The sequence below is a fragment of the Leucopleurus acutus genome (assembly GCF_964270905.1).
Source record: "Leucopleurus acutus genome assembly, chromosome: 10".
Lineage (NCBI taxonomy): Eukaryota > Metazoa > Chordata > Mammalia > Artiodactyla > Delphinidae > Leucopleurus > Leucopleurus acutus.
In genome coordinates this window covers 63,871,210-63,898,992 of record NC_139153.1, presented here as the reverse complement: position 1 = coordinate 63,898,992, position 27,783 = coordinate 63,871,210, and the positions used below count along the sequence as shown (strand labels likewise).

General features: G+C 38.6%; 1 protein-coding gene across 1 annotated transcript in view; it reads left to right on the top strand.

The window, feature by feature from the left end:
• MLIP (muscular LMNA interacting protein) overlaps nt 1–27,783 on the top strand; it is a gene marked incomplete at both ends in the record, with an annotated part of 289,309 nt that overhangs the window by 202 nt on the left and 261,324 nt on the right. The window lies entirely within an intron of this gene.

Here is a 27,783-nt window from a genome sequence, read left to right as displayed (position 1 = left end):
TTTCAAGGGCTTTACTGAAAACAGTGTAATAAAATTATTAATGCATTGTCATTACCAGAATGTGGGCAAATTTGATTTAGTTAATGATGTGGTTTATCTCCATTTTTAAAACCAGAATCCACTTATTTTGAGCCCTTGTTGTGATTGTCTCAATACTGGGAGATTATTGTCTTTACTGATATGAGGTTTAACGAATGTTCAAAGCCCAGTTTCTCTCAGAGATACCAGGAATATGTGTCAGGGGAAATATAAGAATTATGGACTGTTTTAATGTTTTATGGAATAAGTTAATGATCTTCTGGTGTAAGGATGAAGTTCACTCTTCAAAAAGTTTTTAGTTTTTGGCTATAAAAGTTGTAAAAGTAGCTTTACCTTGATGTTAAGAAATTCAATGTCAATGAACATAGTGGTCACTTCTATTTGCTCAAACATAAAATGTACTGTAACCTAGAGTAGAATGTATTGTTCACGGTCCACCTGATGAGTATAGGAGGCTAATTATGTTTGTAAAGTTACTGTGGCTTCAGAGTTAATGTTAGAACAGGGCCGGCTAATTTTAAAAGCAGTGCAAGTAGCAAAAAGTAAAACCATATTGGGTTTAAGGCCGTGGCTTCTTAAACTCGTGAGACTGCATCGTTTTGGATTTCTGACGTTCAGATGTATGCACTAGTAGTGATATTCTTGAAAGATAGAAAGAAGAACAATACTGGGTTGAAAACTCTTAAGGTGTATTAGAATTTCAAGGTCTTGAAGAAATACATTGGATAAAATACAACCTTTTCTTAAGGATTTGGGTCATTTTGAATATCGACTGTGGACCTCTATTCTAGGTGGTTGTTTAAACATGTCATGGCCATAGACTACTTTGCTTTTTTTTTTTTTTTTTTTACTTTGCTTTTTGACTGTTTTGAAAAGCCATGTATTGTTGTAGAACTAACCAGGGGTTTTGAGTCAGAAAGATCTGGTGCAAATTCTCACTCCATAACTTCTAAATGTAGGACACTGGGATTTTGTTTAAGCTATTTGAGTCTCAGTTAACTTACTTGTTGTTGGGGAGCAGTAATACCTAATTTGAAGGCTGTCATGAGCATTAAAAACTATAAGGTATGTGAAGTCCCTCAGCTGAGACTGATGTTTTCAAACTGTTCCTGGCCTGACTTACTTAGCAAGTACATACCCAGGGTTTGTTTATATAGAAAGAGAAAGCTGAAATGCGTTTCAAAGTAAAGGGAAAACTCAGATATGTTAACCATAATGGCTTAGTGGTTATAAAACCTTGATGGAACCAGATAGAGGGTAAATAAAACACGAATAAGAGTTGCTATGAATTAGCGTGAAATTTGACCTAGAGCTCCCTGGCAATCTCTTACAGGAAGTTTTGCAAATAAACATAGTGGATATGGGGCACGTGAACGAAAGTGAAAATGATCCTCTTGGTGTATAAAAATTTCACTGCCTGCGAGGTCACACATTCTGCATGCCGGACTCTACCTGGAACACATCTATGAATCTAGAAATGAGCAAAATCCTCTCCTTAGAGGGAATAGCTGCCACAGAGTTCATGGACTTTACTCTGGAGGGGAAGCCTAGGTCTGGCCTCTGATTAATTTCCAGAAGACTGGAGGAAGATCTGGGGCCAATCAAAAGACAGCAGAATATCCAATCTGTACTGAGCAGAAACTGTTCTCAGGGAGGGAGGGAACACAGTAAATAAAGTTCAGTACTTGGGGAAGTTACTTAAATAGATAAATAATAAGTAAATAATAAATAAGTAAAATTCAGGCCAGAAATTCTGATTACTCTCTGAACTCTTTCTTTTAGATTATTAAAGGCGTCAACAAAGAATTTCACTTACATTGATCTTCAACTGAAATTTCTTAACAAAAAGGAAAAATTCATGTATTAACATAGTAAAAATGGTCATGCACTTCAGGGCATTCTGACATCATAATGGTTTCTTTCTCTAAAAGATGATAAGAACAAATGGATCTCACACATAAGTCCAATAATTTCTATCACATTAGTATAATATATCTCAAGAGACAATTCTATCTCCCAAGCAATAAATGTTGAGTAAGTATCACAAAAATAATGATAATGAGAAGGGTATTGCATTCAACTCATTTTATATTGATGTTTGTTAGAAGCAAATTAACATAGCAGTCAGTTGCTGAATATCATCAATATTGCTTTTTTGAGTAAAAGTAACTGAGATTGAGAAAGAAATTTGTCATCTGACAGTTTTTTTAAACAGGTTGTATCTAACATAAATAGCTAAAAACTTGTATTTTAAATAAAATTCTATCTTTAATATTTAAAATTTTTTTGACTTATTTTAAATTTGAGGGTGAAAGACTTATCTGATGCCATGCAGATTTCCTTAGAGTCTCACAAAAAACATTCTTCTCAATTTTAGGAAAAGAGAATCCTGCCACTTTTAAATACAATGAAAGAGAAAAGACACTGAAGAAAAAACTATGGGTAAAATATAAAAACACAAAGTATACATTTAAAAATTCTGTGGTAATTCAGTGAAGGGTAGCACTTTAAGGTTATTTTAGTTATCAATTCATAGGTTCATTAATACAAAAAAATTAATTATTTTCTAAGAAGAAATCTGTTAGCAAATAAAACACGGAACTGCTGTTTTGGTTGTAATTCCTGTTGTTATTAACTGATGACAAGTTTGAGTTTTGTTTGGAGCATCTTCAGAGATGCAACCTAGTGTCTATTAGGTAGGATTGTCCTCAGAAAGAAACAAAAAAGAGGCTTTCAGATCAATACACATTCCTGAATGCCTAGTTGGAATAAGACAGGTACTAAGGGCTGCAGCAGAACATGCATGATAAAGAAAGTCTTGGCCATCAAGGAGATTATTGTTTTGATTATTTGTTAGTAGATTATAAAAGAATAATGGTAAGTTTTAGTAGCTTAGACGTATTCTAAGTGTACAAAACAAAAACATTCCAAATTATTTTTTCTCACATAGACTAGGGACAGCAAGATTATAATTACCCATCAGAATGTCTTAGCAATGGGAACAGTTGTAAAGCATTTTATGCAGTAACATATTTCATTTCATTATAAATGTCTACTGTTGGAGGAGGTCATGGGGAGGACATGACCTCTGGTTGACCCAAGAGAAGGACCCGGGCAGTGGAAATCTCCTCACCCCTCCCCTGTCCTTAGAATGTGCATTCTGCCCACAATTCCCACCGTGGGAGCTGTTCCAAGGATGCAGCCTTGAGAGGAACGTGATGCTGGGTGGTACCATCTGACTGAACCCAGTTACGACCGCTCTATAAACTCTTAAGGTTCTGGCAAGCGATCCAGGGGATCCATGCCTCTTGCTGATGCCCGAGACAAGCCTGGTATATAAGTTCCCTGCTTATTAAACCTGCTACCCACCAATCTGGAGGGTCTGCCTCTTCTCCAGTCTCTCCTTGCCCTCCCTGCATGGGGACCAATTTCAAATTTCACCCAGCAAGCTCCCAAGGCTTCAAACCAACATCTATATATCTATTTTTCTAACTGTATCTAACTAGGGTCCCTGGTAACAGGTACTCAGTAGGAGCTGACATACCTAAAAAAAAAAGTGTATACTGCTGATGTTTTTGATGAGTTATCTAGAGATTATTTTCAGTATAGCTTGAGTGTTGTTTCTGATCTATACATAATTCCAGACAAGATAGCATCACATAATACAATAAGTGGTAAATTTAGGGTTGTAATTCTCTGGAGGTAAGGTACTGAATCTCTCTATCTTTATATCATAATTGATTGCCTTAAATCCTTAATAAACTAATTTTGGTGATGACCAAAATGAAGGGAAATGAAAACAAATGAATGAACAATGTGACATCTCCTTTTCTTTGACATTTGATTATTTATTTTGAAAACTTTCTTCCATTTCTTTGCATTTGTAAGAGTGGATCAATGACTCTTGCTATGTTCTGGATTTTACTGAGAAAGTTGCCTTGGATGTCCATTGTGTCTGATCATTTTGATGGTAGAGGAGGTGAGTTAATTTGTTCCCAAACCTTAACTCCTCCATGCTGCTGGCTCATTTGTTTTTATGGGTGGCACCATCATGGAGCTTGGTAGGCATTTGGGCATCTCTAAAAATGCTGCTCGTCTCTTGGGCATGTCTGTGGTGCCTACTATGCATTCTATACCCCTATTTGGCACCCCTGCCAAGATAGCCCATTCGTCATCAGTATATTTTGAATTCACTATTCCCTTTTCTCCAGAGAGGGCCAGAGCTCTGTAATAAGTTGACACCCAGCATACTCTGTGGAAATAATTATTTTCAAAAAACAGGTGGGTGGTAATGAACACGATTTTATAGTAAATGCCTCAATAAGCATCCCTCGACTGGAAGGCAAACAGGAAACTCAGAACTAGGGTTCTCTGAATTTCTGAGCTCAGTGTCACTTCTGAATTTTTAGTAAGATCAGTTACGTTGTTCCTATGACTTATGGGGATAAGAACTCTCTGAGAACTCAGTAAAGGGGATATAGGCTTGATCAGTCTGTACCAGGTATTCAGGAGTTCATTGATTAAGACATGCTCTCCAAAGCACTGAAACAGCCCTCAAGCATTATGAGTAGTAAGAGTCTGGTTTCACCCTGGCTGAAGATGCATAGTTGCAAAGAGTAACCGTGAATCCTGATCATTTGGCAGATCAAAGTGAAAAACTAAATAACGGCTCTTAAAGCACTCTTTCATAAGAAATAATCCCACTCTAAGCTCTCTCTGTCCTCCTCTCCATAGAGTTAGTAACAAATGTTTAAAAATTCCTGAAGAATATGTAGCATGAAATAAAAAAAGGAGGGAAGAGACGAGATGCCATGACGGTGGTGGATCACAGGAATCAATGGGAAATCCACTAAGCAGTGGGAACAGAGTCTTAATGGGCATCATTGCAGAATGAGGTGAGACTGGGAAAATGATGAGTTAGGGTAGGAGAGGGCATGCAGGTGTTCTGAGGACCATCCTACCATATCTATGAAAATCAGAACAGAGAACCTATGCCTCTGTGTGTGTGTGTGTGTGCGTGTGTGCGTGTGTGTGTGTGTGATTGTATGGTGCTGAAGACTTCTTATTCCAAAGAAGAGGCCTTCTTCCCTCTTCCTAAGTGCCATCTGGTGTGGTGAAAAGCATGTTGTATTTGAGTCTAGGACCAGTATTGGTGGGAAAGTTGTTCGTGTGGCTTTTGACAAATCACTTAACCTTTGGTGTCCTTATTTACAAGGTGAGAGGCTGGGTTGGATTTTCCAAGATTGCTACTCTGTCTAAAACTTTATGAGTCTGTAGAAAAATACCCTTTGGCTGTGTGCTGATTAAATCCTTGCCATACCAAACAATGCCTCTTTATTCAAACATTGAAATCGTTAATATTTTTATGTCGTCACTGACCGAATGTAAAACAGAAGTCCTTGTGATTAGATTAAACCTTCCTTGCAGTAGGACGTTCACAGTTCAGTACTCACGCATTGAATTGCATATATTTTCGATGTTTTCACCGAGAAGTGAGAAATGACAAAGATTTGAGAAGATTTGAGGACTGAATCATGCAGGAAAATTATGGAATAGATGGAGAAGGAAGCATGTAAATGCCTCAATATTAATATTGAGATATTATCGAAATAAGGTGTTCTATTTTCTTACGATATCACATAAAATAAAGGGGACACTTTATTTTCATCGGGAATAACAATTTAGAAAATATGAGCTCTATGTTTTAAATATTATTTCTAAGATGGTTTGTTTAGGGCGTATTCATTCCCTTTTGTAGTTCTCGCTGCTCCCTGCAATGTGCCTGACACAGATAACTTGGTCCCTTTGCAACTCTAATTTTAGTCTCTTTTGCAACTCTAATTTTAGTCCCTTTTGCATCACTGAGGTTGGGGAAAAAGTAGATTGCACACGAATGGCAAAATCCTAGTCACCCTTATGATTTTTCTTTTCCCTTGAAGAAAAAATGAGGGCTGTGCCTGTTAGAACCCAGGGCGGGGAGGTGAAGAGTAAAGTGAAACTGATGAGGATCCAGATTTATACCTTATGGTTCACACGAAGTTCTCGAAGCCATCCAGTCTTTTGAAAACCACTGCTAATTAAAGCAGTGTCTGCTGATAATGTAAGTCTGAGATGCACTGTTTGAATGGATCTTTTGCTAGAGCTCTGTGTGATGGTGAGTAACAGAAGAGGGATGGATGACAGGCTTTAACCGAGCTGTGATTTCACAGTGACATTTATAATACCCTGTACGTGTGGTGAGATAGCTCCTAGGTTCTCATTGTGGGAATTACAGTGACTTACCTAGCCAGCTCTGTTCTGAGTATGGCTCCCCCCAGGAAATGACAAATAGGCTGCTGTATTAGTGATGGAATTATATTTGAGAGCCATGGGCTTTATTTTGCTATCTGATCTTCATAAAAATAAGGAGATGATTTTTTAAAATGGCAAGAGAATGTCTGTGGTTTAACTGCTGGTTTCTCTCTTTTATTTATACCCTATTTTTCTCAAGGGTCCTTTCATCAATTTCCTTTTCAGTTAGTGGGCGTTACCTTGCATGGGTAGCTTCTGGGGAAGACCTCATCCCAGATTGTTCTCTGAAACAAGCTGGATGTCAGGATGTAGCCATTCAGAGACCACTTCATGCTCTTAAAAACTGACTTGATGACATTTATTTTTGGAGCAGATGAGAGAGCCCATAGGATTGCTTTCCTGAACCTGGTATAATTTCCTGGGATATCACGTCGTCATGGGGAAGCTGAATGAGAAAAAGTCAGCATGAATTAATAAGCTTATCACAGGGAGTGGGGAACTCCTTTAGATAGTGTGAAGGAAATATGGAAAATCAAGTGTTTCCATTTCTGTTTTGTTTTTCCGGTGGAGCTCAGCTTTCAATCTGGGAATTCCTGTATGCTTTTTTGTTCTATTTGCTTCTCCTTATTTATTCATTCATTCATTCGTCCAGCCTGGGAGTCCTCTGCATGTAGCTTGCCGACCTCGTGGCTGCCCGTACTCCTTTGCAGGGGGTGTGGAAGGAGAAGGTGGGGGGGTCTAAGAGACCTCCAATGAATTCTCTCCTTTGCAAATCTACTACAGTCATGCCCTGTGGAATTTGCCTTCCTTGACTCTTGTGCCTCCAGGGTTTGGAAAGGCATCTTTTAAGGGTTGCTTTCCGGCTGCAGCTCTGCTTCATAGAGCAATACACCTCCATCTCCTTTTTATCTTCTAGAAATTTACAATATGGTTTTTCATGCTGATTCCCCTCCCATGCCAGATCTCTTATTTTTGTGGGTTTATTCTTTTAAATTTCTTTCCTCTCCTTTTAATGAGGTGCAGGGAAGGATGTGAGGGAAACTCCTGGGTTCCATCAGCCATCTTGAACCAGAAGACCCTTGACTTATTTTTAAAGCTCTTCCTCAATGCTTTGTGTTGGAAAATCTTTTCAATAGGTAGGGAGTGTTGGAAACATCCTGATTCTTCACTGAGAGAGAGGCATTATGTAGAAGTGTTGTATAAGCTATGGTACATGGCATGCCAAGAAATATTCTGAGCATATAACTAAAAGAATTATGCTGTTTCTAAAAGTTTGAAAGTTGAAAATTAAGAAAGTTATAGTTTTGACCCTTCTTTTTGTGCCATAGTGATCGTGATGGTTAAATTCAGGGACTCTGTGGTGAGGACTCTTGTGTGTTCAACCTATGTCAACCTATGTCAGCTTCAGCTTCCTTATTTGTAAAATGGGATGTGACTTGCCTCCCAGGGCTGTTATATGGACTGGAAATAAGGAAATTTTGGAAAAGCACTTGCATACAAGAAGCCTTCAATACACGGGAGCCATTAGACAAATGAGAATCGCAGTGGGGTATAACTTACTTCTTGCATCTGGTGAAGAAACCCTGGACTTGTACTTGGGATTTGTCCTCTGCAGAGGGAATGTGATCTCAAACCAGAGGCAATGCTGAGGAAGTGTGACATCATCAGAACTCGAAGTTTTAATTTTGTCTGTCCTGGAAGGAGGACAAAGTTTCGAAAGTAAGAGCATTTTAAAAACCTGGTGCCCATTCTGAAAGACATTATGGCTTTGTCTCAGCAGAGGATAATTACATTACATTAATGTAAGTACTATGTAGGGGTAGAACAAATGGCTAAATTGTGAGGTACAAATAATTAGGACATACCTAATACAATTAATAAAAAATATACCAATGACTACTAGACTTATCAAGGTGGGATGTTTGTAGGAGGGGAAGAATAGAGGTAAACAGGAAGGCATCGTAGTGCGTGTGTGTGTAGAATGTTTAAAAGAAGAACAGAAATATGGTTAACAGTGCTGTTTGGTTGAAAAAAGTTTTAAATCCAGAAACTATTCTGTTCAGGAGATCATAATTTAGGTCTCTCACCTTCATCTGGCATTTTTCTTCCTTGTACATAATGTATTTTCCTGGGAAACCAACACCACCAATGGTTCATTTATTTTTTTATTTAAGAATTTTTCTATAAAACATATAGTTCCTATACTACAAGTAGGACTTATACTGGCACAACTTTTCTGGAACATAAAACGTATCAAGGCTTTAAGCGCTTACGTAGCTACTGGCCAGGTCATTTTACTCTAGGAATTCTTTGAAGCAAAGAAATATACAAATATTAGTTATAATAATGTTTATTACAATGTTGTTTTGTAAAAGTGAAAATAATGGACACAGTAGGGAAATTAGTTACTAATCTATGATAACATCATATGAGGAAATTTAAGGGCAGTGGTATAGTGGACAATATACTCCATCTCTTCCCTACAAAAATTCAGATATTATACAGTGTGGAATGAACGAGTCTTTTATGGACCCTCCACATTGGCAGGACATTAACATGCAATCAGTGAATATATTTGCGATAGCACATCTCTTAATAGTCTAAACAAAGACAGCAATACTGTGTATTGAACTATATTTTTCAGTTTTACTGAAATTTCAAATAGCTCAGAGTGATATTTTTTTCATAATAACCTCACATTTTAATGATCCTGCTGAACTGATGAGATTGAATCAGAGAAGAACGCAAGGTAAACTGATATTTGGTGCACTATTCTTCACCTGAAAGCAGACTTGTAGACATCTGGTGAGTTTTCATCTTTTGGTCAAACAGCCTTGGGCCACCAGCAGACTGCAAACCCCCCAAGGTCAGGAACTTGATTTTCATGGCACCGAGGACTGTGCCTGATGTATACCCAATAAATCTCAGTTCAACTGCCCAGGTGTGACTTTTACGTGTGTCTGTGTGTGGGTGTGCAATGCACTTTGACTTCATAAGTAGCAGGGATCACAGACTAAGCCTATACTGAATTCATCCTAAGATACAGCCATGTCTGGAGAGCTGGTAGCTTGGCACTTTCAAAGGACTGTTTTTAAGAGACACTGAAAAGCTTCCCAGTGAAAGACTTATCCCCAAGTCCTCGGGGAAAAGACGGATGAGATTCTTATGGTTTCGTTCATAGAAAATAAGGGACCCTGAGTATGGCAGGTGGCCTCCCCTTCTGGTTGACCTCCAACTCGACCTCAGCAGTTTTGCTTGTGAGTAAAAATGGACAGAGTTGTCTTCCATGAAGTCTTTGAGCAGCGTAGAAAGCACTAAATGCCGGTGTGCTGGGTGCTGGCAGCTTCGGCAAAGGCATCAGCATCCTCAACGCAGAACCCTGGACACCTTGGTGTGGCCGTCGGCAGGCAGTGATGGCATTGGTGGCAGACTTGTAGATTTTGGCACTGGTGACAGCATTGCCAGAGTGTGACAATAGGCCAGCATGTGACAGGAGGAAAGTGGCAAACTCCAAATGTGAGCTAAAGCACTAGTTCGTTGGAGCAATGAAAGAATGACAGAGGCATGGAACTTTCTCAGAGTGGGTAGAAATACAGCCACAGTGATACGATTTTTAATACCATTTAAAATAATTAGTTGGACTTCATTTTTGCTCCAAGTACAGGTTGGGTTTACAAGTCCCTTGTGAAAATTAAGTACTATGAAAAATGGCGATTAATTAGATATTTTCAGATACCAGGAACCTCTACCACTGGCAGTTATGTTTAACGAGATGCTTAGGATGTCAATAAAATCTGCGCTATCCTTTGAGGATTACTATGTTTATTTTTGAGGAGTTTATATTTTGCTAAGATTCATTTTCTTTTTCTATCAAATACCAGTGCTACGAGGTAGATTATCCCTAACCTACTCTGCAGTATAAATTGTAGACTCTGGATGAAGTATAGCGTATCTATTCTGGAGATATCTGGAATCCTTGTGCATTTGGCTTTGGTTTGTTTTTATAATACTTGAGATGTAAAACGGATTGTTTTTGGTTTCCCATGTATTTAAAGTCTTAGGTAAAATTTTAGGATGATACTTACCCCTCGCCTTCACCCCCTTCCCCCCTTTCCCTTCTCCCCTTCTCCCTCTTCTTCTTTCGCGCCTCTCCCCCTCTTCCACCTCCCCTTCGTCATTGTTCTCCTCATCCTGTCCTCCTACTTCTACTCGTTCTCCTTTCTACCTTCTTCTTCTTTGTCTTTGGATGTCCAAATGTTCCAGCACCATTTATTGGAAAGGCATATATACTCTAATTATCCATAATAGAAAGAATCCCACATACTATAGATTCTCTTTATCACCAGGGAAACACTTCATCATCTCAACAACAGCCACCTATACTACTAATACTTACATATTTTTGCTATGACCTAGGCATCACTGTTTATATATATATATATATTTATATTTATAAATATAATATATTTATAAATATAAATGTGTTTATATATATAATATATATTATATATATGTTTATAAACATATATATGTTTATAAACATATATATATGTTTATAAACATATATATATGTTTATATACATACACACACATATGATGTATAGCTCTACACAATAACCCCCAAATTTGATATTATTTCTGTTCTACTTTTATGTATGGGGAAACCAAGGTAAGAGAAATTAGTTACACAGTTAGTAAATGGTGGAGCTCATGTCAGACCCAGGCTGTCTCCAAGTCCATGAACTTAACCACCATATCATGTTGCCTTTAAACTCAGTTTTCTTTATGGTTAAATTTGCACAAGAATACATTTTGGGATAAATGTATGTAACAACTTATTTGCTTTCTAATTAGTGTTTGGGTCCAAATAACAAATAATGCTCCTATAGGAACACTAAGAATGATGGACTGAAACATTAGTTTAATTAAAGACTCAGATGGACAGGATTACTGTTTTAGAAAGATTATAGGAAATATTTTCTGAATGAGGCATTTGCAATATTTTGCAAGTCTGAACTTTTTAAGAACTTACTTTGAGATATCCTTCTACCTGAAACTTTATAACTTTAAAGAATGATAAGATAGTTTCAGGGGAACTTTTCTCATTTTTATGACCAACCATTTAATTTCCTCTATGGTACTATTGGTATTTATTTTTAAGTATCAGAGTTCTTTATGTGATGGACAGATTTTTTAATTCTTATTTAATCAGGTGACCATGTGATTTACTATTCAAACAGGGATCCTTTTGAGGGTAAAAGGGGGCCCTATTAATAATTGCTTCATGACCACAGGCACTAACCAGGACTGTCCCAGACAAGCCAGGGCACATGGGCAGCCGATATTTAACTTACACATGCATGGAGACCAGAGAATCAATGATTCCAGGGGTCAGGGATGGCTTCTAGATTCTTGAAAAGTTGAAAGCATTCTCTAACAGATAAATGTCGTTTGCTTCTGTTCTTAGCAAAAGGACAATTTGAATCCACTTACTGACATTCATTTTAAGAGCTTGAACTTAGCTTTCCTTTTTGTGTATCAGGTTATCTTGTGTGACAGAGATAGAGATGGTCTTTTATGTCTTTGCTTCAGGGCTACAGAGTTAGTGGTGCAGCCATTGCCCCTGACCGTGAAGAGAGAGGGAGAGTTCAGCCTAGTTTTCCTAAATGTTGGTTAATTTCACTTGTGAAATGAGAAGAATCCGGTAAGAGAAAGAGAAGGGCCATAAACAAATAGCTGCAGTTTTATCAATTTCCCAGTGGATAGAATATTATATCACTTTATTCAAAGGTGTGGAAGCATTTTGTTCAAAGGTGTAAATGGTATTCTTTTTTTCCCCCAGCATCACAAATCTTGTCATGCTGTTAACTAGGGAACATTAAATGTTGCTCTTTTCCTTGGCCTCTTGTTCTCTGAGTGAAGCCAAGTGGAATTGTGGAAAGAATGAGGAAAGCTTGACGATCAATTTAAGCATGGCTGGGACAAGTCACTTAACTTCCCTGGGTCTCAATTTCCTTATTGGTAAAAAGAAAATATTAAACTGGATCATTTGAGGTTCCTCCCAGTTTTAATTTATGTGATTCTATGACCTCCTGAGAGGGTGGAGCTTAGATTCTTGAAAGTTCTGATGGACATACCATGCCTAGATTTCATGCCTCACTTACAGAAAGGGGAAAATCCAAATCCTTCTGGGGTATTTACCACAGGGAATGACACTTGTACAAGTATATTTAATTGTTGAGGTTGAACCTTTAAAAGCATAGGTCTGTATACCGTAAGAGAGCCATGTTATGAGGTCCCCACGCTGCAGTTAATAAGAACGGGCAATGTAGAAGAAGTATTGGTCAAAGATGAAAACATTTGCAAAAAAAGAACAGTTTATTGGTTTAAAAAAATGCCAGTTTCTCTCTCAGAATATTTGAGTTGGCTTAGCCCAGTGTTCTTAGGGACAAAGGGATACTATACATGGTGGTGAAGAGCCCTGGCTTGACAGTCACACTGACGTAATTCCTGGCTCCCACGGTTCACTGTGTCATGTGGGGCATTTAACCTTGTCAACTGTATTAACTTGTAATGAAGTTTATTAACTGCTTTAAATGTCAGACTCCTTGTCTGTGAAGGGAAGATAATAATAGCGCTCATAACGAAGGGTTATTGTTACAAATAACACATGTAAAAATCTTGATACCTATTTCCCTGTAATTCCAGCCAGTCGCTAAAGTTTTAATGGGAAAATTCTTAGGCTAATTTACTTGTATTAGGAGGGTAGTCTAAATAGGTGTTATAAGTAGACCCAAATATATTGACTTAACGCTATGAAAATTAATTTTTCTCTCACACATCAGTCCTGGAAGGAGGGATGTGGGAAGAGAGGTTTCCAATATGGTCCCCAGTGAGTACAGAGTAGAAACAGACACTTTGTTGTCGGGGCATCAGAGATGGGGGAGAAACACGCAGACCCTCTTGGGAACGTGTGGATAATGCCAGGACTTACGAATGTTGTTTTGAGAGAGGAGGAAAGTGGTTGCTAGGGGCTGGGGCATGGGAGAAATTGGGAGATATTGGCGAAGGAGTACAAACTTTCAGTTATAAGGTGACTAGGGTCTGAGGATCTAGTGTATAACATGGTGGTTATAGTTGATAACACTGTATCATATAGTTAAAATTTGCTAAAAGAGTAGAACTTAAATGTTCTCACCAAATGGAAAAAAAGATAAATAGGTAAGATTCTGGAGGTGTTAATCAGGTTAATGGGGGGAATCATTTCACAATGTACACGTGTATCAAACCACTACAGTGTGCACTTTAAATATCCTACAATTTTATGTGTCAATTATAACTCAGTAGAGCTGGAAAAAATGTTCCTTCAGTGTTACCCTTTGAGAGTCACAGGGACATAGTAAAAATCTGTGATTCTTACTGATCTTGTCCTTGGTTGACACACAAGGCAAGGAGTAATCAAAAAGTTTGGGCAGTCGCTTATATGTGGAATCTAAAATACGCCACAAATGAACTTATCTATGGAACAGAAACAGACTCACAGACATAGAGAACAGACTTGTGGTTGCCAAGTGGGGGAGGGGGTGAGGGGAAGGAAGGATTGGGAGTTTGGGATGAGCAGATGCAAACTATTATATATAGAATGGATAAACAGCAAGGTCTTATTGAATAGCACAGGGAACTATATTCAATATCCTGTGATAAACTATAATGGAAAAGAATATGAATTACAGTGATAAACCATAATGGAAAAGAATATGAAATATATACGTATATGTATAATTGGATCACTGTGGTATACATCAGAAATTAACACAACCTTGTAAATCAAATATATTCAATAAAATTAAAAACAAAGTTTGGGAGTTGGAAGGAGGTCTCTAATAGGCTGCATTACTTTTTCCCATTTCATGTTCTGCTTTTGTTCTTACTTGATTGATAATTCTGTGTGTGCTCTGCAAAGGACAGGTAGTAAAGTTCACTGTGTTTCTATGATCCTGAGAGCTGGAGGACATTTTATACTGCTCCAGCTGCACATATATGAATTCCACATGCTTGGCATCTGGAATCTTGCCAATCTTCCATTGCTTCCCTGGATTAGCTCTGTAACCCAACACAATTAAGTGGGTCCATATAGGGAATTTCCTCTCAAAGGACATCTGTAAGTCACTAAAATTGAGTGTATGCTTTTGTGTATACATAGGGGTGTGTGTGTGTGTGTGTGTGTGTGTGTGTGTGAAAGAGGGGAGAGAGAGAGAGAGAGAGATTTAAAGCACAGTGAGAGAGGTCTTGATAGATACCTCCAAACAATAACCTTTTTCCCCCCATCATGATTTTGGGTTAAGGAAGTGTTGTTGTGAAGTGACAATGTCTATTACAAGGGCAGGGGTGATATGTTCATCCTTGGGGGGATTTATAGAAGTTTGTCAGGTTTGTTGAGAAAGCAAAATGTCAGCAGGCTTGGGGGTGCCTTTTGAAAGGGGAAAGATCATTCTGATAAAGAGATGGATGGTTATCGCAAGGAAGATTGGGGGTAAAGGTCCCAACCAAGTTGCAAGTGCTGAGGGCTTAAAATAGCACGTTGGATTCAGAGATGGAATCACAGTTCTGGTGCCTTCCAGCTATGGTGTTGTCTTCGGTCACTTTTTTTCAGTGAACCTTAATTTTCTCTTTTTAAGTATTGTTGCTAATATCTACTGATGATATTTTTATGATTTAATGGGAGATTAAATAAAGATACCACCTAGATCAAGGTGTATGTTGTTCAGAAAATTCTCGTTTACACCTCCCCTGACTCCCCTGATCCCTTAGAGTTCTGCCGAGGGTCAGCTCTGGTCCTGACATGTGGCCTGAGTACCCATCAAATACCTACTAGACTATTGGATATGCCCTCGGATGTGTCATCAGTAGACTTGTTCTCTGATCTGACTCCAGTCTAAGTTAAGGTTACTGGTTTCATAGTGAGGTTTTCTCTTACGTATGGTTGGAAGAATTGAAGCTCCTTGAGATAGAAATGAAGATCTCAGAAGGCTCTCATTAATTCATGGTGTTTTCTAGAAGACTGGCTGCCAAAACTGATTTGTGGATGACTGCTTGTCTGCGACAAGGTTTTACTCACTCCAGAGTAAATGAGAAAAATAAGAACAATGCAGTCTCCTTCATAAAACAATTTATGTTTATTCAATTTATTTAATGGATTGTCCTTTTTATGGGGAGAGTACATCTTTTCTCATTTTTTTGTTTTTAAAATTTTCTTTCTACTTATAAAATGATGATGAATCTTTTTTTTTTTTTTTTTTTTTTTGCGGTACGCGGGCCTCTCACTGTTGTGGCCTCTCCCGTTGCGGAGCACAGGCTCCGGACGCGCAGGCTCAGCGGCCACGGCTCACGGGCGCAGCTGCTCCGCGGCATGTGGGATTCTCCCGGACCGGGGCACGAACCCGTGTGATGATGAATCTTTAAAAATCAGTGACTGATCCATGAAGTCCCAGTGGAAAACCACTCTTTCTGACATTTTGGTCTCTGCATTCAGATGTCCTTAGAAAGGTCTACTGGATTTTGTTTTGTTTTTGTTTTTGGCATTGCCAAACTGTGACTTCTTAGCATGTACTATATCACATTTTCTTTTGTATCTTTTAGAATCCTAATTTTCTTACTTAGCATACCAATCAGTTTTTGTTATGTATAAACACTCGTTTTTTTATTTTTTATAATTCTTGTCACATATGTAAGAAGGTACATTTACTTTTCACGTTAGGAAATTAGAATCAAAACCAACAAAGATTTTGAGCACATATCATGAGATAGACATGGTCCTTGGGATTTTCTATGCATTGTTTCATTTTTACATCACCACAGCCTTGCTTTATGTTCCCTAGGAATTTGAGGTTTCTTTTTCTCTTATGGAACTGGATGTGTTGTGGGTGGTAACTGAGAACTTGTAATATATCAGGTGTTCAGAATGTTCTTTTGGAGGAATTTTTTATTAATGAAGCCCATGATTAAAGTTAAGATGGGTGTTTTATCAGAACCCTACTCAGAGAGAATCTCAAAAAGACCACAATCCCATCATAGAACTTAATAGAAATAGAGTTACTACTGGAAAATTTATCTCTAGTTGGAGTAGAAGAGGCATAACAACCATAAAAATCTATAAAACCAATTTAAATAATTTTTAAAGATTGACATGTTTTAGATCTTTGAACAATAAAAGTTTCACTAATAAAGGGGATGAGCAAAATTGTGGGAGCTCTTTGGAAGTTGGTGTTTCTGTCATTTTTGACCATGTTCTGGAAAAAGTTTAAGTTGTTTAAGTTTGGCTTTCATCTTAGTTTTCTGGGTAATTTGTTAGAGAAAGTGGTACCGTGTGATGACATTTTATGAACCTTAATAAATCATTTTCCTCTGAAAACCATTCTGGGAGCTGCCATTTAAAAATAAACAAGCACAAATAAAATAACTCAAGAGGAATAACTAGGTTGGATTTTAAATGGGTGAATGTTACTGAAGTGTGTTAATGGCCGAGACTGATCTTAAAGCCAGAGTCCACTTGTCCTTCAAAAGGGAATGTCCTTGGGCTTGGCTGCAGTGTAGACTGTTGTGTCTCTCAGGTTTAAAGAAGTGACTGTCAGTGATGAAAACACAAATTAGAAAATTCTCTTTGACAAGAGAATTGAACATACACACACTACTATATATAAAATAGATCATCAGCAAGGACCTACTGTACAGCACAGGGAACTCTACTCAATATTCTGTAATAACCTAAATGGGAAAAGAATCCGAAAAATAATGGACATATGTATCATTGAATCACTCTGCTGTACACCCAAAACTAACACAACACTGTGAATCAACTATACTCCAATATAAAATAAAAATTTTAAAAAATGTTAAAAAAAGAGAAAATTCTCTTTGGCGTGGTGCTGACCTGTTGACCGTGATTTCAAAGAAGCAGATGGGTGGTGGGTCCATGTGTGAAACTGCGTGATGCAGGTTTACTCAGTGATCTAAACAGGAAAGATATGACAATGAAGAGCCCTGTATTTAAATTCTGTCCTTAACTCTCCCAGTCTCTTTTGATTTTTTTTAAAATAGTCACCATGCTGTGCATTACATCCCCAGAATTTATTAATCTTATAAATGGAAGTTTGTACCTTTTGACCACCTTTACTCATTTCCCTCAGCCCACATCCTGTAAAATGAACTATAAAATGAAGGTGAAAAGAATATAGGTAATGTAATAAATGCAGTGTGTGTTCTGTGTTATAGTGAGTTGTAGATGAACTGGTCAGCCATGCTAAAGTGTTAACCATCTTTAGAGCAAAACAAAATAATAGCTACAGAGTTCTCCCCTTTTAAATGCTAGAACATTTAAAAATAAGACAGTGACAATGACAATATAAACACAGTACATTTGACCCAAAAGAGGATTTGACAGCACAGGCACTTGTTTGCAAGTTCTATTTTTGTGCTGAGTATAGTATGTTAAAAGATAAACTGAGGCATATTAAAAATGTTAAGAGTTTTATTTGAGCAAAAATAATTGAATTGGGCAGCATCAAACCGGAAGTAATTAGGAGAACTCCACTGACAGGAGCTGGGAGAGACTTGTACAGAGAAGAAGGGGAAGAAAAGCAAGGAAATGATCTGATGGGCTGTGGCTTAAGTGGCCACCTTATATGGGAAAGTCTAGTTGGCTGCTTGTGACTGGTTGTCCTGAGTTTCGATTTCTTAACCTTGAGGTGTTTCAGGCTTAGGTTTTGGTTTGCTTATGGGGGCAGCTAAAGTGTTGAAGCCACTCAGTCTAATGGCCTCTTTGTTTTGTTGATTTAACAAGCAGAATCGTAGAGGTTTAGATATTGCCTCTCATTAACATTTTTGAACACTTACTGTGTGCAAGCCTACTTACTCTCATTCCTCAGTCATTCATTCATCTACTTTAACTACTTGAATGTCCTTTGAGCATCTGCTGTGGGTCAGGCATTGCTCTAGGTACAGAGGATACAGGAGTGGACACAACCAACTGGACCACAGCCTTCATGGGACCAACGTTATGGGGGAGGACGGTGAGAGAGCTGACAGTTGTGCATCAAACAAATGAACAAACAAGGTAATTTCAGGTAACAATAAATGGAAAAAGAAAATAAAACAGGAAGAAGGAATAGAGATAGATGGAAGCGAGAGAGTGAGTGGGGGCAACTCAGGAACCTTCAGGAAAGCCTCTCTCAGGAGCTGACACTCCATGAGGAGGAGATGGGGTTGGGGGGGAGCATTCCCCACAGAAAAACAGGTGCAAAGTGTTCTCAGCATCTTATTTGTATATATTTCTCATTTTGCAACTGTGCAAGGCTGACTGTCCAAAGCAGCACAGTGAGGAACTGGTGTGTTCTTTCCTTGAAGGATGTTTGACTCAGAGCCTATGTTTTCAGCTACTGTGTTCTATTGCTTAGTGGAGATAGACTGCTGATTGAGCTCTGCTTGATCTGTACAGAACAGAACAGACAAACCAACCGACTGACCCATCTTAGGTCTGGTGACCAGAGGCCTGACCTGGGCTCCCACAGTGGGAGCCGTCACGCCTCACCCAAATTCCAGACCTGAGTTATTCACACTCAGAGCCTCCAGAAGGAAGGAGAGGCCAGGTTTAAAAATATCCACTTCTTTCTCTTTCATATACCCAAATCCTATCAATCAAGAGCAATGGCAAATCAATGAGTGAAATTTTAAAAAAATCACCATAAAGAAATAAACAAAGGACATAAGCCAGATGAAGAAATAGAAAATGCTAATGAGGATGCAAAAAGATGTTTATTCTCGTTAATTACCAAAGAATTACAAATGAAAACAAGGCACCACTTTATCCTTTTCTATTAGCAAATACGAAAAAGGCCAAGAATATCCAGGGTTGGTGAGGTGTCTATCACAATTTGGGTGTGAATATTTTATAGTCTAGTTCGGGCACATTTAACTGATCTTACAGACTCCGTGTTCACATGTTATAAGGTGTAGTGAGTTTCATGCTCTCAAAAGGTGTGACCAGACAGAACATGTGAATGTGACCTTCTTTGAAGAAAGAGTCTTCGAGGGTGTAATTAAGGACCTCAAGATGAGATCATCCTGGGTCAGGATGGACTCTTAATCCAAAGACAAGTGTCCTAAGAGAAGTGGAGAAGACAGACACATGGGGGCAGCTTGGCGTTAGCTGCTCGAAATCAAGGAACACCTGGACCACTGGAAGCCGGAAGAGGCAAGGATTCCTCTGTATCTTTCCAAGGGAGTGTTGTCCTGCCAACTACTCGCTTCTGGGCTTCTGGCCTCCAGAACTGTGAGAGAATATATTCCTGTTGTTTGTGGTAATTTGTTCCAGCAGCCTTAGGAAATGAATGCACAAGGTATATCCACCTTTCATGTGACAATATTTTGTAATGGCAAAAACTGGAAACAGTCTAAATGCTTGTCAAAGTGTGACTGGTTAGCTGAGTTACGTCATTTAAAAAAAAGATAGATATAATTACACTGACAACTCATAGGTGATAATATTGTTAAGTAAGGAAAAAAGACATTATTATTATTATTAAAAAAGAAAACCAAATCATCCATTTGTAAATATGTTTGATATAGCGTGACCTTGAATGGGAGGTGATTCTCCATTTTTCTGATAGGGACGCCCTCAAGTTTTTTTGGGCAAGCTTGAATATGTAAATCTTTGGGGATATAGATGAAATAATCAAAAGTCTACTCATAAATTATTAATGTAGCTAAACATGCATATTCAACATCAGAAGTGTACGATAATATTAACCTGGACAGATTTTTTTTCCTCTTGCATTTTGGCAATTTTATTCAAATTCTTGACATGTTAGGTATTGTTTGAGATCATTACAGGCTAATACTTCTCCCCCCCAAAACTGCTGCTCTGACTAAACTTAGAAATAGTGTCTGAAAGACACCACAAAACTGTGGAGTCCTCCCAAGCTGTTTTAAGGGGTGATACAGAGAAATCTGATAGCACAGTTACAGGCATTGGAGAAAAATAAAACCATTTCATATTTGTACTCTACTGAGTTCAGTCTGGTCAATAAATTGTATATATTTAGCATTTGTGCGTGCACAGAAAAATGTTTGGGAGGATATAAACCAAGCTGTGTCCAAGTTAACAGTGGTTACCCTGGGGTGTGGAATTAGTAGTGATTGTGTGTGTGTGTCTTTTGCCAATTAGTTTTCCATCTGTATTGTTGGAATGTGTTACCTGGGCATATATTACTCCTGTAGTACTAATACTATTAATTATAAAAGTAAAAAAATTTAAAAAACCTACCAATCCTTTAAGATCCAGGCTACATTTGACCTGTCCTCATTCTTATCTGGAAATGATTTCTCCCCACTCAAATCTCCCAGTGATTTTTCTCTGTCTCTCTTTTATGCGTTATAACTTTCTAATGTGTACATTTATCCTTTGGTAAATAACTTTTATTTGTTCTTGAAAGCCCTGCTGCAAAGGAAAAAGCTGCTGAATAAATATACCTGGTAATTATTTTTCTCATTTAAAATTTTATTTTTAAAGCAGCATACCATATAATTGACTTTTTTGTGTACAGTTCTATACCATCAAAGTCGTGTATACAAATCTATACATGAACAGTTCAATCACCTCATAAAACTCCCCTGTGGGGACATAATATGCAATTTCAAAATTGCCCTTTTGAAGTTATATCTTTCCCCTTTCTCCTGACCCCTGGCAACCACTGACCTATTCTGCAAAACTATGTCTCTTTTGCTGTGTCCCTTTGAGACATTCATTTCAATAGAATCGTATAGTATGTAACCTTTTGAGACTGGCTTTTTGCACGTGGCATAATGCCTTCGAGAGCCATTGAAGCTGTTGCATACCTCCTTAGATCAATACTTTGTTTTTTTATTATTGAGGAAGATTCCATTGTATGGATGTGCCATGGTTTGTTTAACCGTTTACCCACTGAAGGACATTGGGTTGCTTCCATTTGGGGGCTATTATCAACAGAGCTATTACAAACATTAGTGTACAGGTTTTTGTGTAGACGTGAGCCTTCATTTCTCTAGAGTAAATAACTAGGAGGAGACTTCGGCATCCTGTAAGTAAGTGTATGTTTACCTTTATAAGAAACTGCCAGACTGTTTTCTGAGAGTAGCAGCACTGTTTTGCATTCCTACCGGTAATGTGTGTGCATTCTAGATGCTCCGTATCTTTACCTGCACTTTACCTATATTTTCAGCATTTTTTATTATAGCCATTCTAATAGGTATGTGCTGGAGTCTTATCATGGTTTTGTCTTGTATCCCTAATAACTAAGGATGTTGAACATCTTTTCATGCGCAGATTTGCCGGTTGTGTATCACTGTTTAAGTGTCTATTCAAGAATTTTTACAGTTGTCAAATAATTGGCCATTGGTTTGTTGAAAGCAGTGTTTCTCAACATGCTCATTGTTGACATTTGGGATAGTATAATTCCTGGTTTTGTAGGCCATCCTATTCATTGGAGCTCATTTAGATTCCCTGGATTTGGGACACAAAATGCCCAAAGCACGTGAAGTTGTGATAACCAAAAAACGCTCTCACACACTTCCAAACTCCACGAGGAGGATGGTACCATCTAATAAAGACCACTAGCTTAGAAATTAGGATATTCCCCTAAAATCAGGTCGATTTCCCCAATTCACATGGGGTTTGTGGCGGAAGGGTGAGTAGCTTAACCATATCAGGGTTCTTCTTGGGAAGAGGGGAATTAAGGCTAGACAGATGAAAAGCAGAGTCCACTAGGATTTAACTCACTTTTTTTCTCAATAGTCTGTGTCCATGGCTAAGTCTTTAGGTAGCCTTTCTGTAAATAAAGAACTGACAACAACCTCCTTAGATGTGAAAAACATTGCTTTGGCCAAGCTCCTCCCATAACCTAAGGTATTTTTTTGTGATTTTCTAGCTGAGAGATGTATGAGATGGGAGGATCAACCACTATCTGCTTTTTCATTCTCCCCCCTCCTTTCCACCCACCTCCCTTTCCCTTCTCCTCTCCTTCCCCCTCCCCTTCCTCCTCCTTCTTCTTTTTTTGGATTTCAATAAATATATTTACAGATTTATGGCTGAAGTTTTAGCTTGTTTCCCTAGCAACTGATTTTAGAATCCCAAACAAATTACTTTTCTTTAAAGTCATGACTGTCTATGACAACAAAGGCAGAAAATTGAACAATATAATAACTGAGATTATCATCAGAAAGTTACAGTTTAGTTGGGGACAAAATGTGAACTTACATAAGAACAACTAAAATACCTACAAAATACCTGTAAACAAGTATTCTGTGATATAAACTAAACATCCTGAGGAAACAAAGAACAGAGGAGTTGCAGACAAATTCTTAGCGTCAAGGACAGCAGACCAAGAGTCACAAGACTCTGCCCTGACCAGGAACAACGTGGTGAAACTCAGTTTCCTCATTTATAAGTTAGGGATGAAGTTACTCCTCTATAAATCTGACATGACAACTGCTAAGATACCATGATAATATATACAACATAAGTGGGTATAAATGTAGGTAATGTGTATATATGTAACGTATATATATGTAATGTATATCACAATGCTTTGAAATCTGGAAAGGTAGGAATCAGTCCATCAGCATCAACATCATCATAACTGTATTAGTCACGGTTCTCCAGAGAAACAGAAACAATAGGATACCTATCTCTCTCTCTCTCGCTCTCTCTCGACATATAAGAGGAAATTTATTATGGCTTACATGGTTACGGAGGCTGAGATATGCCACGATACACTGTCTGCAATCTGGGGAAACCAGGAAAGCCAGTAGTATAATTCAGTCCAAGTCCGAAAGCCCAAGAACTAGGAACCCCAGTGTCGGAGGGCAGGGCTCAAAAAGAGAGACAATTCAGACAGAAGAAGACAAATACTGTATGATATCACTTATATGTGGAATCTAAAAAACACAACAAACTAGTGAATATAACAAAGAAGAAGCAGCCTCACAGATACAGAGAACAAACTAGTGGTTGTCAGTGGGGATGATGGTGGGGGGGGGGCATTACAGGGGTTGGGGGTGGGAGACAAAAACTACTGGGTGTAAGGCAGGTTCAACACGGGGAATGTAGCCAATATTTTGTAATAACTGTAAATGGAAACTGATGTTTAAAAATTGTATAACTTTTTAAAAATTAAAAAATCAAAAATCTAAAAAAAGAGAGAGAAACAACTCACACTTCCTTTGCCTTTTTGTCCTACTGGGGCTCTCAAAGAATTGGATGATGCCTGTTCAGAGTGGTGTGGACAGATCTTCTTTCCTCAGTCATGGGATTCAAATGCTAATCTCCTCCAAAAATATCCTCACAGACACACCCAGAAATAATGTTTTATCAGCTACCTGGACATTCCTTAGCCCAGTTTTCCTGGCACATAAAACTAACCAACATAATCAACCTCATCCTCATTCTCATCATTCCTTAGCTCGCTTGGCAAGTAGGGAAGGGACCATGAATAGGAAAGGAGCATGAAATATAACAGGGGACAAGATGCCATCTGGAAAGATTTAGAGCCGGTTATGTGGGTTCAGTGCAAACTGTGGGCAACGGTCTTGAGACTCAGAAATTTTCTCCCCAGGTGCTCTGAGATCTCTGCCAGTGGAGCCCCCCTCCAACACAACCCTTTTCCTACAACACCCCTAAACCTTTAGACCCAGTCAGTGCTGCTTCCTTCGAGTTCCCCCTCAAGTCAGAGGAGTGGGAACAAAGACCCCCAAATACTTTGTGTAGCCTACTGCTGTCTCCTTTAAGTTAGACATTTTTAGAAAATGTCTTAAGTTTATCTTAAAAAAGGAAATGTGAATTTTGCATTTTTTACCCCATGATAGTTTTGTATTTGTTTTAGAGGAAAAATGATGTTTTCAATGAATAAGAACCAGTTTTTACCTATCTCCCTGGTGGCTAGTTAAAATGTAATGAATTGAGAAAATCAATTTTGAGGAACTGAGCTGAACTGCAAAAGCTCAGCCCAGTATGCCAGTTTCAACAGCTACATAATCCTCTTCTTGGTGTTTGGGTTTATCCCAGGTGTTTTTATTCTTGCCCACCCTCAACCCTCTCTAAGGAAAGCTGCTCTACCTACAGCCCTATAATTCTTTGTGCCAAGTATGTTCTCCACTCACCTCCATGTACAGTTAACTGAATCAGGTGACCCAGCCACCCAGAGCCAGTACGGAGAAAGATACCTAGCCCAGAGATGGACTGGACTCTCTCTTAGGGTCAGGGAATAAGATACCAGTCAGTGATAAGTTATCAGGTAGAAGGAAATGGGGGAGTTACATGGGAGAGCAAAAAGCAAAGCCCAGAGTCTCAGCTAATACTTAGGAAGTATTGCAAGTGATCCAAATGCTAAAGACGGCATTATACAAGATTTAGCATGGCAACAGTGTGAGGAATGAATGAGAACAAAGAGAAGCAGGAAGCTAGACAAGCCTCACTCAACCCATAATTGTGAGGTGAAGGTGACCTGGAGGGGTATTGGCTGTGGAACAGAGGAGATTCAGATGTATGGGAAGTGGTGTGTTTTGCTGCTTTATGTTAAAAAGTTACCAAAGAGATGACTTTAGTGCTTCTTTCTTCCTTTGCAGGTAGAGTAGAAGTCAAACTTCTTGGACTTTTAAAAAAGAACACTGACGTTATCACTCTATTGTTAGTGCAGATTCAGGGATTCACAGCAAACACAGTCAACCGTCTGGTCATTTTGAGTATTTAGTCCTTAAATTTGACAAATGTGACAATTACCTTGGCCCATGGTTCCTGGTTCAAGAATGAAAAGCCACAATTCATTTTAAAAGCTGCCACAATTCATTTTAAAAGCTGCCACAATTCTGTAGGAGTGGGCGGAAATGGAAGGCCAGGCAGCCACCCTGCACTGCCTTGCTTTGTGCTGTCATCTGCAAATGTGATGAGTGCTCTTGGCGGGACGTGGAATTGCTGTCTGTGCCCGTGAGAGTCCATTTGCTCTGGCCCAAATGGGACACTCTCTGTCCCAAGATCTCTCAATACTGTTTAAAATACACACCTTGGTTTTTTTTCTTTTGAAAAGCTGCAATGTTTAGGAAGTATTTCAAGCCAATGGGCATGTGCTCATTATTGCTCGAATATGTAGGTCAACCATGTGGCTGCTTTTGCCAATTTTTAGGTGTTTGGAAGCAGTCTTTTCCAGTGGTGGCAGGCCTTTTTTTTTTTTTTTTTTTTTGCAATATAACATGATTTCAAAAGAAGACTTTAAAATTCATTCTAAAACCATTAATTTGTTTGTTTGTTTTTGATATTTTATTTATTTTTTCTTTGTACATTTCTTGTTTTTTCAAATTGAAATATAGTTGATTTAAAATGTTTCAGTTGTACAGCAAAGTGATTCAGTTGTATTATATATATTCTTTTACAGATTCTTTTCCATTATAGGTTATTATAGGTTATTATCAGATATAAATATAGTTCCTTGAGCTATACAGTAGGTCTTGTTGTTTATTTTATATACGGTAGTGTGTACCTCTTAATTCCAAATTCCCCATTTACCCCTCCTCCCCTTTCCCCTTAGGTAATCATGAGAAAACCATTAATTAATATGGGCTTCCACTATGAAGACTTTGGGGGTTATTGGGTCAGTGAAATCAATGCTACGAGTATTAGAATAAAATAGCAAGAGCTGACCAATGGAAAGGACTCAGGGAACCAAGGATTTCTGCTTTGAAAAGCTCCTTTAAAAGTTCTTCTCCAGGGTATATGCCCAGTAGTGGGATTGCTGGGTCATATAGTAGTTATATTTTTAGCTTTTTAAGGAACTTCCATACTGTTCTCCACAGTAGCTGTATCAATTTACATTCCCACCAACAGAGCAAGAGGGTTCCCTTTTCTCCACACCCTCTCCAGCATTTATTTTTTGTAGATTTTTTGATTCTGACCTGTGTGAGGTGTTACCTCATTGTAGTTTTGATTTGCATTTCTCTAATGATTAGTGATGTTGAGCATCTTTTCATGTGTTTGTTGGCCATCTGTATGTCATAATTCAAAGGGTCACATGTACCCCAGTGTTCATTGCAGCACTGTTTACAAAAGCCAGGACATGGAAGCAACCTAAAAGTCTATCAGCAGATGACTGGATAGAGAAGATGTGGTGCATATATATAATGGAATATTACTCAGCCATGGAAAGGAATGAAATTGGGTCATTTGTAGAGGTGTGGATGGACCTAGAGTCAGTCATGCAGAGTGGAGTAAGTCAGAAAGAGAAAAACAAATATTGTATATTAATGCATAGATGTGGAATCTAGAAAAGTGGTACAGATGAACCTATTTGCAGGGCAGGAATAGAGACGCAGATGTAGAGAACAGACGTGTGGACATGTGGGTGGGGGAAGGGGAGGGTGGGATGAATTGTGAGATTAGGTTTGATATAAATACACTGCTGTGTGTAAAATAGATAGCTAGTGGGAACCTGCTGTGTAGCACAGGGAGCTCAGCTTGGTGCTCTGTGATGACCTAGATGGGTGGGATGGGGGTGGGGAGGGAGGTCCAAGAGGAAGGGGATATAGGTATACATAAAGCTGATTCACTTTATTGTACAGCAGAAACTAACACAACATTGTAAAGCAATTGTAGTCCTATAAAAAAAAAAAGTTCTTCTCCAGCATGGCTTAGGTGCATCAACTTTCCTCCCACCTACAAGAGACAAGTGTGGAATAAAATTTCATATTGAGCTTGTATCTCAGGAAATAGTTCATGAGATCATACACTGTGTTTGACGTAGGGAATTCTAGATTTTTATTTTAAAATGTTATATTTATCTTAAACTTGGCTTCAAATTGTGGAATTATAGAAATTAGAAATTCATGAGGCGTAGTGGCTCTGTGTGCACGGCCGAGTTTGAGACTCTTAAACTTCTCAAGGAATAGGCTCATGGCAAAAATATAAATTTGATTTCCCTGTGAATCAGCATGACCTATTTTATTATATAGGTGAGTTGCTAGGGATGTTGAGAGAGTAACAGCACACTTGACAGAGACCTCGAATTTTTCATTTCTTTACCATCAGCTGTATTTGGTGGCAGGCTCTCTCTAGGCAAGATTATGAAGTGGGGGGCTTCCCTGGTGGCGCAGTGGTTGAGAGTCCACCTGCCGAGGCAGGGGACACGGGTTCGTGAACCGGTCCGGGAAGATCCCACATACCGTGGAGCGGCTGGGCCCATGAGCCATGGCCGCTGAGCCTGCGCGTCCGGAGCCTGTGCTCCGCAACGGGAGAGGCCACAACAGTGAGAGGCCCGCGTACCGCAAAAAAAAAAAAAAAAATAAAGATTATGAAGTGGGGAAGCTGGTATTTTTATCCTCCTCTCTCTTTGACCAACCCAGTCATTGGTGGCTATATTTCTCTTCCATCTAGTGTCT